This window comes from Trachypithecus francoisi, unplaced genomic scaffold (genome assembly GCF_009764315.1).
Source record: "Trachypithecus francoisi isolate TF-2019V2 unplaced genomic scaffold, Tfra_2.0 Lachesis_group14, whole genome shotgun sequence".
Lineage (NCBI taxonomy): Eukaryota > Metazoa > Chordata > Mammalia > Primates > Cercopithecidae > Trachypithecus > Trachypithecus francoisi.
Window position 1 is genome coordinate 8,148,418 of NW_022681459.1, and position 13,707 is coordinate 8,162,124.

The 13,707-nt window shown below is 35.9% G+C and overlaps 1 long non-coding RNA gene across 1 annotated transcript; it reads left to right on the plus strand.

Moving 5' to 3' along the window:
* Positions 1-6,024: 6,024 nt before the first annotated feature.
* On the plus strand, positions 6,025-8,535 carry LOC117095619. The gene is made up of 3 exons (XR_004442111.1): positions 6,025-6,124; positions 6,865-6,942; positions 8,151-8,535. It is a non-coding gene; the product is annotated as an uncharacterized LOC117095619 (long non-coding RNA).
* The last annotated feature ends 5,172 nt before the right edge of the window (positions 8,536-13,707 follow it).

Below are 13,707 nucleotides of genomic sequence, written 5' to 3' on the forward strand. Positions count from 1 at the left end.
AAAGAGAAAGTTTTTGTATTTTACCTCATACTTATACTGGGAAATTTCTCAGGGAGCACAAAAGTCGGCAGAGTAAGTGGCATTAAGTACAGTCATGCATCAATTAATGACGGAGTACACTTTGATAAGTACATTGTTAGATGATTTCAACATTGTGTAAAGATCATAGAGTGTCCTTACCAAGCTTAGCAGGTATAGTGTACTACATACCAAGGCTATATGGTTTATCCTATTGCTCTGAGTTGACAAACCTTTACATTACACCATATTATTATACTGAATATTGGAGACAATTGTAACATAGTGATAAGTTTTTGTGAATTGAAAAACAGCTAAACCTAGCAAAAATACAGCAACAAAGATAGTATAAATTTTTTTTAAAAAGTGGTATACCTGCATGGGGCATTTACCATCAATGGAGCTTTCAGAACTGGACATTGCTCTGGTAAATCATGGAGTGAGTGGCGAGTGACTGTGAAGGTCTAGGACATTACTGTACACTACTATAGACCTTGTAAACAATGTACACATAGGTTACACTAAATTTCAAAAGAATAAAGTAATTGCACTATGATGTTATGATAGCTACAATGTCACTGGGTGACAGAAATTTTTCAGTTTCCTTAAAATCTCATGGGGCCACCATAGTATATACGGTCTGGGGTAGAGGGTAAAGTCATTATATGGCCCATGACTGTACTTTCTCTCTCTCTGTGAATATGTGTACATTTATTACTTCATATTGTACATTTTTCCCAAAGTCATATGTGCATAATGGTGCAAATTTTCCCAAAGTCATATGTGCATAATGGTGCAAATCCACTGAGAATTTTGTAGGCACTGTACTAAAGATCTAAAGTATAAGGATTCTGAAATTGCATAAAATAGCTCCCTGCTGTAGGGTAGCACACAGTTATTTTATTCTTAATTCCTATTTACATGTCTTTGTCTAAAGTAAGCCATGTCCTCCTGCCTACTTTCAAGATACAAAAGTGCAATACCACCACGTTGCAGAAGGAGAACCAGAAATATCTGTAATAGCAATAATGGCGACCTAATTGGTCATATATAACTTCAGGCATTCTTTTCTTCTCCATAGCCTCCTTGAAAATTTCTTCAATAAATAGCATACAAAGGAAAAAGGTCAAGTTATGAGTGTCTTGTGTTATCTCACTTCGAATATTGAATATACTTGTTCACCATTGAGAACTTCACCCTTATTTCTAAACATCAATGCCCTTCCAAAACATCAAAGCATTCAGTACTCTGGAAATTACTTTTTGACATGATTATAACTAGGAGAATATCTATCCTGGTGGTTTCCATTTCTGACATCCTTTTGGGATTACTTGGATCACTTATTAAACATAGACCTTTGGTATCACTTTAGAAGATTAAGACTGAGTAGATCTGAGGTGAATATTATAAATATTCAACAGGGTTGAACCCATCCAACAGGGTTCTGATATAGCTATGTGGGGACTATGGCTTGAATGAAAAAAAAGAAAAAAAAAAAGCATTTGCAAAATGCTTCTGTGGTGAATGACAGTGACTGTTCACAGGACACTTTCTGCTCTTGGGGGCCACAGCCTGTCTTGGGCTCAACCTGCTGCCTCTGAATTCACTTGATGCATTTTGGATATTTGTCCCTTCCAAATCTCACCTTGAAATGTAATCAGCAATGTTGGAGGTGGAGTTTATTGGGAGGTATTGGACTATGGTGGTGGATCCTTAATGAATGGTTTAGCGCTGTCCTCTCGGTGGTGAGTGTGTCTTTGCTCAGCTAGTACCTGCAAGATCTGGTTGTTTAAAAGAGTCTGGGGCCTCCCCACCTCCCACCCCCTTGCCCTTGCTGTCACCGTGTCATGTGCTGGCTCCCTGTCGCCTCCTGCCATGATCCTAAGCTTCCTGAGGCCTCACCAAAAGCATATGCCCGCACCATGCTTCCTATAAAGCCAGCAGAATCGTAAGTCAATTAAACCTAGTTTTTAAATAGATTACCCAGCTTCCGCGAAGGCCCGCGGCGGGTGTTGACGCGATGTGATTTCTGCCCAGTGCTCTGAATGTCAAAGTGAAGAAATTCAATGAAGCGCGGGTAAACGGCGGGAGTAACTATGACTCTCTTAAGGTAGCCAAATGCCTCGTCATCTAATTAGTGATGCGCATGAATGGATGAACGAGATTCCCACTGTCCCTACCTACTATCCAGCGAAACCACAGCCAAGGGAACGGGCTTGGCGGAATCAGCGGGGAAAGAAGACCCTGTTGAGCTTGACTCTAGTCTGGCACGGTGAAGAGACATGAGAGGTGTAGAATAAGTGGGAGGCCCCCGGCGCCCCCCCCCGACCCCCCGTCCCCGCGAGGGGGCGGGGTGGGGTCCACCGGCCTTGCGGGCCGCCGGTGAAATACCACCACTCTGATCGTTTTTTCACTGACCCGGTGAGGCGGGGCGGGGCGAGCCCCGAGGGGCTCTCGCTTCTGGCGCCAAGCGCCCGGCCGCGCGCAAGATCTAAAATTGACACTCTAACATCACAATTAAAAGAACTAGAGAGGCAAGAGCAAACACATTCAAAAGCTAGCAGAAGGCAAGAAATAACTAAGATCAGAGCAGAACTGAAGGAGATAGAGACACAAAAAACCCTCCAAAAAATCAATGAATCCAGGAGTTGGTTTTTTGAAAAGATCAACAAAATTGACAGACCACTAGCTAGACTAATAAAGAAGAAAAGAGAGAGGAATCAAATAGACGCAATAAAAAATGATAAAGGGGATATCACCACTGACCCCACAGAAATACAAACAACCATCAGAGAATGCTATAAATGCCTCTACGCAAATCAACTAGAAAATCTAGAAGAAATGGATAATTTCCTGGACACTTACACTCTCCCAAGACTAAACCAGGAAGAGGTTGAATCCCTGAATAGACCAATAGCAGGCTCTGAAATTGAGGCAACAATTAATAGCCTACCCACCAAAAAAAGTCCAGGACCAGATGGATTCACAGCTGAATTCTACCAGAGGTACAAGGAGGAGCTGGTACCATTCCTTCTGAAACTATTCCAATCAATAGAAAAAGAGGGAATCCTCCCTAACTCATTTTATGAGGCCAACATCATCCTGATACCAAAGCCTGGCAGAGACACAACAAAAAAAGAGAATTTTAGACCAATATCCCTGATGAACATCGATGCAAAAATCCTCAATAAAATACTGGCAAACCGGATTCAGCAGCACATCAAAAAGCTTATCCACCATGATCAAGTGGGCTTCATCCCTGGGATGCAAGGCTGGTTCAACATTCGCAAATCAATAAACATAATCCAGCATATAAACAGAACCAAAGACAAGAACCACATGATTATCTCAATAGATGCAGAAAAGGCTTTTGACAAAATTCAACAGCCCTTTATGCTAAAAACGCTCAATAAATTCGGGATTGATGGAACGTACCTCAAAATAATAAGAGCTATTTATGACAAACCCACAGCTAATATCATACTGAATGGGCAAAAACTGGAAGCATTCCCTTTGAAAACTGGCACAAGACAGGGATGCCCTCTCTCACCACTCCTATTCAACCAAAAAAGAGCCCGCATTGCCAAGACAATCCTAAGTCAAAAGGACAAAGCTGGAGGCGTCACGCTACCTGACTTCAAACTATACTACAAGGCTACAGTAACCAAAACAGCATGGTACTGGTACCACAACAGAGATATAGACCAATGGAACAGAACAGAGTCCTCAGAATAATACCACACATCTACAGCCATCTGATCTTTGATAAACCTGAGAGAAACAAGAAATGGGGAAAGGATTCCCTATTTAATAAATGGTGCTGGGAAAATTGGCTAGCCATAAGTAGAAAGCTGAAACTGGATCCTTTCCTTACCCCTTATACGAAAATTAATTCAAGATGGATTAGAGACTTAAATGTTAGACCTAATACCATAAAAACCCTAGAAGAAAATCTAGGTAGTACCATTCAGGACATAGGCATGGGCAAGGACTTCATGTCTAAAACACCAAAAGCAACGGCAGCAAAAGCCAAAATTGACAAATGGGATCTCATTAAACCAAAGAGTTTTTGCACAGCTAAAGAAACTACCATCAGAGTGAACAGGCATCCTACAGAATGGGAGAATATTTTTGCAACCTACTAATCTGACAAAGGGCTAATATCCAGAATCTACAAAGAACTCAAACAAATATACAAGAAAAAAACAAACAACCCCATCAAAAAGTGGGCAAAGGATATGAACAGACATTTCTCAAAAGAAGACATCCACACAGCCAACAGACACATGAAAAAATGCTCATCATCACTCGCCATCAGAGAAATGCAAATCAAAACCACAATGAGATACATCTCACACCAGTTAGAATGGCAATCATTAAGAAGTCAGGAAACAACAGGTGTTGGAGAGGATGTGGAGAAATAGGAACACTTTTACACTGTTGGTGGGATTGTAAACTAGTTCAACCATTATGGAAAACAGTATGGCAATTCCTCAAGGATCTAGAACTAGATGTACCATATGACCCAGCCATCCCACTATTGGGTATATACCCAAGGATAATAAATTACTCTACTACAAAGACACATGCACACGTATGTTTATTGTGGCACTATTCACAATAGCAAAGACTTGGAATCAACCCAAATGTCCATCTGTGACAGACTGGATTAAGAAAATGTGGCACATATACACCATGGAATACTATGCAGCCATAAAAAAGGATGAGTTTGCGTCCTTTGTAGGGACATGGATGCAGCTGGAAACCATCATTCTTAGCAAACTATCACAAGAAGAGAAAACCAAACACCGCATGTTCTCACTCATAGGTGGGAACTGAACAATGAGATCACTTGGACTTGGGAAGGGGAACATCACACACTGGGGCCTATCATGGGGAGGGGGGAGGAGGGAGGGATTGCATTGGGGAGTTATACACGATATAAACGTTATGCACATGTACCCTAGAACTTAAAGTATAATAAAAAATAAATAAATAAAAATTGGACCATAAAAAAAAAAAAAAAAAGTAAAACCAAAAAAAAAAAAAAAAGATTACCCAGCTTCAGGTGTTTACTTGTAACAACACAAGAATGGACTAACACGTTTGCTTTATTTCTGCAGCAGGCCTCTAAATCTCAGTTGCTTACCATCTACCTTTGACAGCTTCTATTGCCCAATTCTCAGTATTCTTTTAGGCTCCTGATTTCCAGCTGCTGCTTACTGCTGTTAAAGGAAGCAAGTTTCCATACTGACTTACAGTATTTCTGCTCAACATTATGGATAGGTGGAAAATAAAAAAAAAATGGACATAATAAAAATTAAAACATAAGACATTTTACAAAGTTGTTTAAAAAAGTTGAAGTCATTTTTTTCCTGATCTTTGATTGCTGATCTATATCCTAGAGAAATAACGTAGAATCTCTTCAAAATTTCACCCCCAAGTTTTTATTCACAGTGAAGAGATTCACAAACTTCCACTACCACATCCTGCTTTCTGCAGCAAAACTGGAAAGAATCACACATGCTTGACAATAGGAATCTCTTCCTTGATCACTGTCCCTTTATGAAGATACATTTTAGTTGCATCTATTTCTCATTAGTTACCTGTGTCACATCCTAACCCATTGTCATGTGAGACAGTAGCAAAATTTCTAGAATTCTAAATTTCAGTGCAATATTTAGTGTTTCACATTTTAGAAACAATGAAAATACTACAGTGAATATGAATGAGTCTTTTTGAAAACTAAAACACAGAAAAAGAAAGAAGATATTTGAAAAAGTAATACATTTCTGTAGTTATTTTTAAATGCTATTTCCTCCCTATTTCTCACTTTTAGCTTCTGTAGAATAAGCAAAACATAAGTAAAACCAAATTTCCAGATCATGGAGTTCTTTCTGAAGCATGGGATGTGGGCTGTAAGCTTAAAATAAACACATTCCGTGAGTTCTATGGTCTTTGTCTGCACATTTCACCAGCAATCACATTCTATTCTAGAAGCTCAGTAGGTTCAGTCCTGGGAGAGGAACTTGAGCAAAGGAAAGGGAAGTTACTGAGGAGAGATGCGTCAGAGCCGATTCATAGATCCATCAGTCAATTACAGTTGGTATGAGAGAGTAGACTCCTTAATTTTACATACAGTGTTGGACTGTGATTAAGATAGATATTCTGGTTTTTAAAATTTTATATTTAGCTGGTATTTCTAACAGAAAAATGATTCAAACATGCACATATACTGTATATTTGTGCAACAACGTTAGGAAACCTAAAAAGAGTATTAATAATAACATTTTAATATCACATCTGAAATTTATTAAAATTTTTCTGAGAGAAATTACATGGTTTGAAATGGAAAAGCAAATGAGAAGGGAGATTATGAGGAAAAGGATGCTTCTTGATTTTCCTCCAAAGAGATGATGAAAACAAAGAATGAATGGTCATGGCTCACGGTAATTAACTTTACAGCAGAAACCATCATTTATACTTGCCCCCGAGGCTGTTCTGTAGGTTAAACCCATTTTTTAAAGATTTTCTTTAACAAATTGTTCTTAATCATTTTGCCACAATTGTGGAAATGACTAATTTTCCTGTCTTAAGTGGAAAAACTATCGGCACTATCACCTGACTATATTTTAAAACTTAACAGCTTTTATGATTCAGAGAAGTGAACGACTACTACTTCCCTGAATTAATATTATAGTTTTACATATTAAAAATCCCTCTCATAGTTGCCAGCTTCATTACTGAAAATCAATGAGTTTTCATTTTTTTTTTTTTGTACAGGAGTGGTTTGTCTATGAAATATAAAACTAACCAGATAAAAAGAGCATTTTTTTGTCCTTACAGAGATCTTAGTGTTTTTGTATTTTGGCCAAAACTGGACTAGATGGTGTCAACTAGGGCAAAATTATTTCTGAATGACTGGTAAGTTTTGTAGACACAACTGTAGTGTATTAGGATAGTAGAATTGATTACTTAATTCCCATTGTTTGTTCCCATCGTAATTATAAATATAATTGGAGAAAGATAATTTTCATAAATATAATTAGGCATTTTGTCTTTGATTTAATCCGAATTTGCTTTATTTGGAGCACGAATGCTGCATTTACTAGAGCCAGCAAATATGTAGCATTACCTAAATAAAACCACTTCACCTTATAAATCTTGCAGAGCGAGCCCTCTATCATTAATATGATTAAAAGTTGCCAGAGGGCTCATGTAAATGCAAAATCCTAGCTCCCACCATTAGAATTCCATCGACAGTAGGCTGGAGAAGAGACTGGGCATCTGCACTTTGAACAAATGCCCCAAGCATTTTGGGAATTGCATTTAGAGAAAAAGATTTTGAAACCCAGAAATCTGAAATGAAATCTGATTTTCAGAACCTGAAGGAGCAACTGTTTCAGCACTTGAAAGCTATGTCAACATTTTCCATGCCCAACAAATTTGTTACTGCAAGTTTTTGAATAATTTTAGTTGAAATTTAATATTATTTGCTACTTGCAAATGCAAAGATTGAATATCACCAATTTGTCAAAAACTAATTGTTAAGTATTATGTATGTAAATACAATATTGAAACACATTGGAAATAGGCATTTTAAAAACGAGACGTTCAAAACAGAGTCGTCTTTTTCATATGTTCAATGACTGTGTTCTTACTACAAATTTTTGTACAATATACAACTTGACTTTCAGAACAAGATCAATACTTGTTTTCTGCTTGGAAGTATTTTAATAAAAAAAATACATTTCCAATGTGTAAATGTGGGAGTAAATCATATTGTGAAGTATTTATTTAGATAGTAAAATCTCATTATTTCTTTATTTCCAAATGTAGGGGTTGGTTATGATGCAATAGGACAAGTTATTCTTCAGTTTTTATTTATGTTCTAATTTTCAGTGCTCATAGTGCCATCACAAGTGGCCACATAAGCCAGTATGATCTCCTTCCTCTGTGCTCAAAGAAATATAATGATAGAAGGGAGGAATCAAAATAGCAGAAGTGTCATATTTTAAAAATATATCAGATACAGTCATTTGCTCCCCTAATATCTATCATCTTCTCCTCCTTACTCCCACTTCCTCCATCTCCTTACTTTAATACTAAATATTTGCTCTTTTGCACCTCAGCATCACCGTGAAAAGAGGATGGACTAACCTTCTGGTTCCAGGAGAAAGACGACAGACTTGGAAACTGAATTGGCCCATCCACTGCAGCTGAAATCTGCCACCTTAACCTCCTGCAGAGCTTCAATGAGAAGCAGAGATCAGCCAAGGGCCTCTGAGCACCTAGACAACTCAGAGATGTGTGAATGGTGATACAGAATTGCTGCTTTAAACCCCTCAGCTTTGTGGTAGTTACACGGGAATAGCTAATACAAGTAAGTGGCACAGACCCCGGACACAGAGCTGGTACACAGGATGTCACTGGGAGAAACAGGGAAAGAATGTGGTTATCTGCCAATGTCTATGGTGTCACATTCTGGGATTTCAAGTTACCTGTATTTAACAGAGGCTGCCTGACAATATTAAATTAAAAATTCCCAAAGTAAACAATTTGTAAGTTTTAGAATGCATGCCATTCTGAGTATCATAACTAAATCTCATGCTATTTTACTTTGTCCTTCTCAGGATGTGGTTTCAGGTATCCAGTGGGGGTCTCCGAATTTACCTCTCTGGATAAGCGAGGACTACGGTAATCAGAAAAGCAGAAAGAGATACAGGGTAACTGTTAGCTTAAGCAATTATGGAAATAAAAAGTTAGAAAATAAACAATACCAGTTCCCAAACATGTATCCCAAAGTCTTAGGACTATATGTGTTTGAACTACAGAACTTTTCAGACTTTATAAAGTTATTGGAAGGGAAATACACTATATGTTTTAACAGTCGTCAACAGGTTCTGGGACAATGCCTCAATACATCATTCTGGAAGAAAATAAATGAATATTCACATAAAGCAAAATAAACAGAGACTATAAAATTCATGTCATCTCAAGTTAGGTTTGGCTTCTAAATGAGTTATGAAAACTATTTTAGATTTTAGTGCTTTCTGGATTTCAGAACTACAGGTGAAGAACCTGTAATGTCAACTACACAGAAAATTATAAGCATAAAAATTGGAGTATAAAAAAATAGGAGAATCATTGTCGTAGATGTTAAAGCAAATACCTTGTTGGATTAGTTAAGGTAAAAGAAAAATTCACACATCTATGAAGTAGATATGTTCAGTGAATACTTCAAGCTGTTAAATAAATAGTTAAGGAGAATTACACAAACACCCTCCTCCGATAGGCAGTTATCCAAAGGAATTACCCTTTGCCTTCAGTTCCTATTGTTGGTATCATCATTATTTTTTAACAATTAGATGGAAAAAAATAATTTACTAATGTACCTCTACACATAAGAGAGGTCTGTTGAGCCTGAGCCGAGTGTAATGTGGAGTAGCAGGGGGACGTGAAGGGCTAATTTGAGTAATACCACTCCCATCTCAATAGCGAGTGGCTTTTTACTGTGGGTTTTAAAGTAGACTCTAGTTCATGAAAGACACAAAAATGTCATTATTTCCATAAAGGTAATTAAAACTGGCAGAAAATATAAAATTTTGTGGAAACCACAAGCTCAAAATGAAGACTCTTGTTCCAGCCCAATTCAAATATATCTGATAAATGAATAGTATGCTACAGGCTTAACTCACATCTTCTCTAGTTATTTGTATGCCAATGACAAGAATGGTTCAGAACGAGTTACTAATCTCATATTGCATGGTCTCTATAGTCATATCTTTAAAATTCTACACAGTTAATTCTAATCATATTGTAAAACACAGTATCATTACTAGTATTAACATTAAAATTCTATAAAATTACTTTGGAATGGTATTAAATTGGATAGCATATTACTGCAGAAATGTTAAACTGTAATAAGTAGTATTTTTAAGTAAATAAATGCATGTGGAAAATTATGTCCCATTTGATGTTATTCATTTATTTGTTTAATAATTATGTATTTGTTGATTAGATGAATGAATGAACAGTATGTTTTTAACCACGTACTCATATTGTGTATCTCTCAAATAAGTGTTCCCTCTGTTATTTAAGCAAGCCACATATATTTGAATGCTAATGTATTTCTGTTCTTAATTTGCAGTATTGTTCTTCAATATTCTTGTTAATACAAATTGAACTGAATGGTCATATCATCACATTTTTATGGATTAAGAAATTTTTCATAGAAGCCAATAGAAAAATTTTAGTCCGTATTTTGTATTTGTTAAGTTTGTTTTTATCAAGGTTGTATGGAGCCTTAAAACTCTGTTATATTTTGATGCTTGCTTGGCTTAAATATAATGTTTTACAAAAATTCATTTCTACATATAGTGTTTTACAAATAATTGTCTCTTCAAAGGTTTGACTATATTAGAATCCAAAATAATTGTGATATAAGGTATAACGCTCATATTAAGGCATTCAAAAATACATTTTATATTACAATGTTAATATTGTATATTATCTCTTATAAGGTTAGTCTTCCATATTATCATTTTCCCCAGTGATATTAATACATGAAAAGACTCTCTAGTGAGTCTTTTTTTTCTAAAAGCCTGAGAATATCATTGAGATTTCTTTAAAATATAAAGGACTTTAATCATTTCGCTATCTTGCATTATGAATATCACTATTTCAGAGAGGTGGATATATTCTAGGAGTTTGTTGAAAATGAATCTAGTTTAGAAGAACATGAAACATAATAAAAGATACTTTTCACCATGTTGTAAAGAACGGATTTGATGTTTGTAGGAAATCAGTTATATGAAAAATTAATCATTCAAAATATAAAGAACAGAATAAAAATGCTAATTTTTGAAATTCAAAGACAGACTTCACAATAGAGAGAATACAATAAAATGTAGCAATTTATAAACAAAAGAAATATAAACTCTGTAAGTCTTATCTAGCTCTGGAGCTTGCCAAAAGTACAAAACAGGAATTAGGGAAACAAAAATTAGCTGTTGACGTCTACAGATAACATAATCTTTTTAAAAGAAATTGAAAATTTTATCTTAAAAAGAAAAAACTTTGATTTTTAATATGAGTTTTGTTTTCAGATGGATACTTTCTTTAAAGATGTAAAATGAACTTTTGCTTGAGAGCAGAACTTATCTAAGAGATAGAAAAACTAGATTTTGTATTTTATTATATTGTATCTGATTATAACCAATCAACTGAAATTCATAAAGTACTCAATTTTAATAAGTGACCTAGAATGCCAGCCTCTTAGTGGACAGAAACAGAGGCAGCTTCCTGATCAATGAGTAAAGAGAACAGCAGAGAGCTAATCTTCATTCCAACTCCTGCTTCTGAGGCAAAAGTAGCTCTAATGCTGTTCCCATTTTAAGAACTCCACGGAGAGCCTCCACAGTTCATTTGAAGTAGTTGAAAATTTTTTCCTTTGAAGAATGCTTACCCTCAGAATCACTTTTATGTGGATCAGGGCCTGTGAAGGAAAGGTCAAGAAAGCTCTGACCGTGACTTACTTGTGCTGCTAAACTGTAATTATTAAAAAGATAAAAGTATGATTCTATGAATACAGAATTAACATATGTTAAGTGTTTTAACTCATTAATTGATGTAGGAACTAGTAAGATGTTAAAACAAGTTCAAAGAAGAAGTTGAAAAACATTGTATAGTTTGTATGAGTATACACACACAAAATCAAGAAATCTAAAATGAATTTGCTAATAGATAAAAAATATTTCATAGTTTATAGGGAAATGAAATGCAATAGTTGGGGTCATATTTTCTACAGAGCGGAAATCCATTTTATCTTCCCCAGAAAAAATCATTTTGTTGCTATGAATAAGAATAATTTCAATTTTCATCAATTTTTACAATTCATCGTCTACCACTACAGGGTTTTTAAATATTCTAGTGAATATAAAAAAATCAAAAGTGAAAAACACACAAAATCTGATAACTGTTCAAGGTCCACTAGAAAATGTCTTGAACCTCGGTGAAAGAAAATCCAGTAAGCTTGTTTGCCCATTTACATGTCTTGGAAAATTTATCCCAAGAGCCTTTGGTTGTGTCTAAAGCTGAAGTTTTCTTGATCTGAAAATTCCATTTGGACTTATTCATGTTTTTTTTTTTTTTTAAATTCCTCAAACCCATCTGTTAACAAATTGTGACATTATTCTAGAGTTTCCCTCCAAGTATATTTCAGTACACAAAAGCAGGAAATCAGTTGTCCAAAAAATAGGTTTAAAAGTTTACTTTTATCTCCAATGGTTATGAAATAACTAAAAACATAAACCTATCTTTTGGCTTAAATGAGAATTTAATTTCAAGAACGATAAACTTCCAAAAAATTATGAAAGTTTTAGTAATAATCTTCCATGATACTACACATTCTCAAATATAGAAATGGAATTTGAAAAGTGCAAATTTTATCAGCCTCCACTCTCAACACTTCAGTGGAATCAGAATTGCTTGAATAAGTCAAAAGGACACAGGCAGCCTATCATAATACACACAAAACGGTAGCTAGAATTAATAAAGTTAAAATCATACACTTCAAACACTTGTTGTTAAGACAAGGTCTCATCCTGTTGCCCAGGCTGGAATGCACAGGCGCTATCACAACTCAGTGCAGCCTTCACTGCCTGGGTTTACGCGATCCTCCCACCTCAACTTCCCAAGTAGCTGGGACTACAAGTGCCCACCACCACACCTGGCTATTTTTTTTAAAATTTTTTTGTGGAGATGAGATATCCTTATGTTGCCCACTCTGATCTTGAACTCCTGGGCTCAAGCCATCTGCCCACCTCAGCCTCCCGAAGTGCTGATATAACAGGTGTGACACACCACACCCAGCTTAACTCAGCATTTTTGACTGCATACCTTGCTTGGCACAAGTGGTACTTTGATAAATATTTGGCAAAATAAAGCCATGAAGACTCTGAGAGGGTACAAAGTTGTAGAAGTGAATATCCTTCACTCCTAAGGCATTCATAAATAACAGTTGTTTTATGGAAATGATAGAAAGTTATTGTCAGCCTTGTGTCTCCTGAATTGGAAACATAAAGATTCTTAGAGATACAAAGTATGTATGTACCATTAAAAATAGGCATATTACATCAAGAGTGGCAAAATGAAGGTAACAGAATGGTGTAAGGAGCACCAAGTGGTTCAGCTGTATAAACAGAAAGTCGAGGCAAAGGCAAAAAATAAATAAATAAATAAATAAAATACAATGAATATCACTTTCAAAGAAAAGACAAAGGATCAGTAGCACAAATAGAATAGTTATCATCTCAGAATGAAGTCTAGTTTATATCAGTCTATGTCTGAGACATTTCGTAGCCTTTATAATGTCTGAGAATTCTGTGTTTTATTAAATTCCTAAGTCCATGTGTATGCACAGTCTGTTTGTTTAGTTGTAGTGATGCACAATAAAATTCTTTGCTTCTAGAGCAAAATAGACATGAATAGATTTGATCTCTGTTTTCAGTGGTCTTTTAATTGAATAAGAAACATAGTGGGGCATTGGGTAGAGGAATATTGAGAGTTCCACACAGGAGGAGGAGAGGAAAGAGGCGGCAACCTGCGGCTGAAACAAAAGCTGGAATTTAAAAATAGAAACACGCAGCAGTTCTATGTGGCATAGGTAAGTTATACACATTATACCTA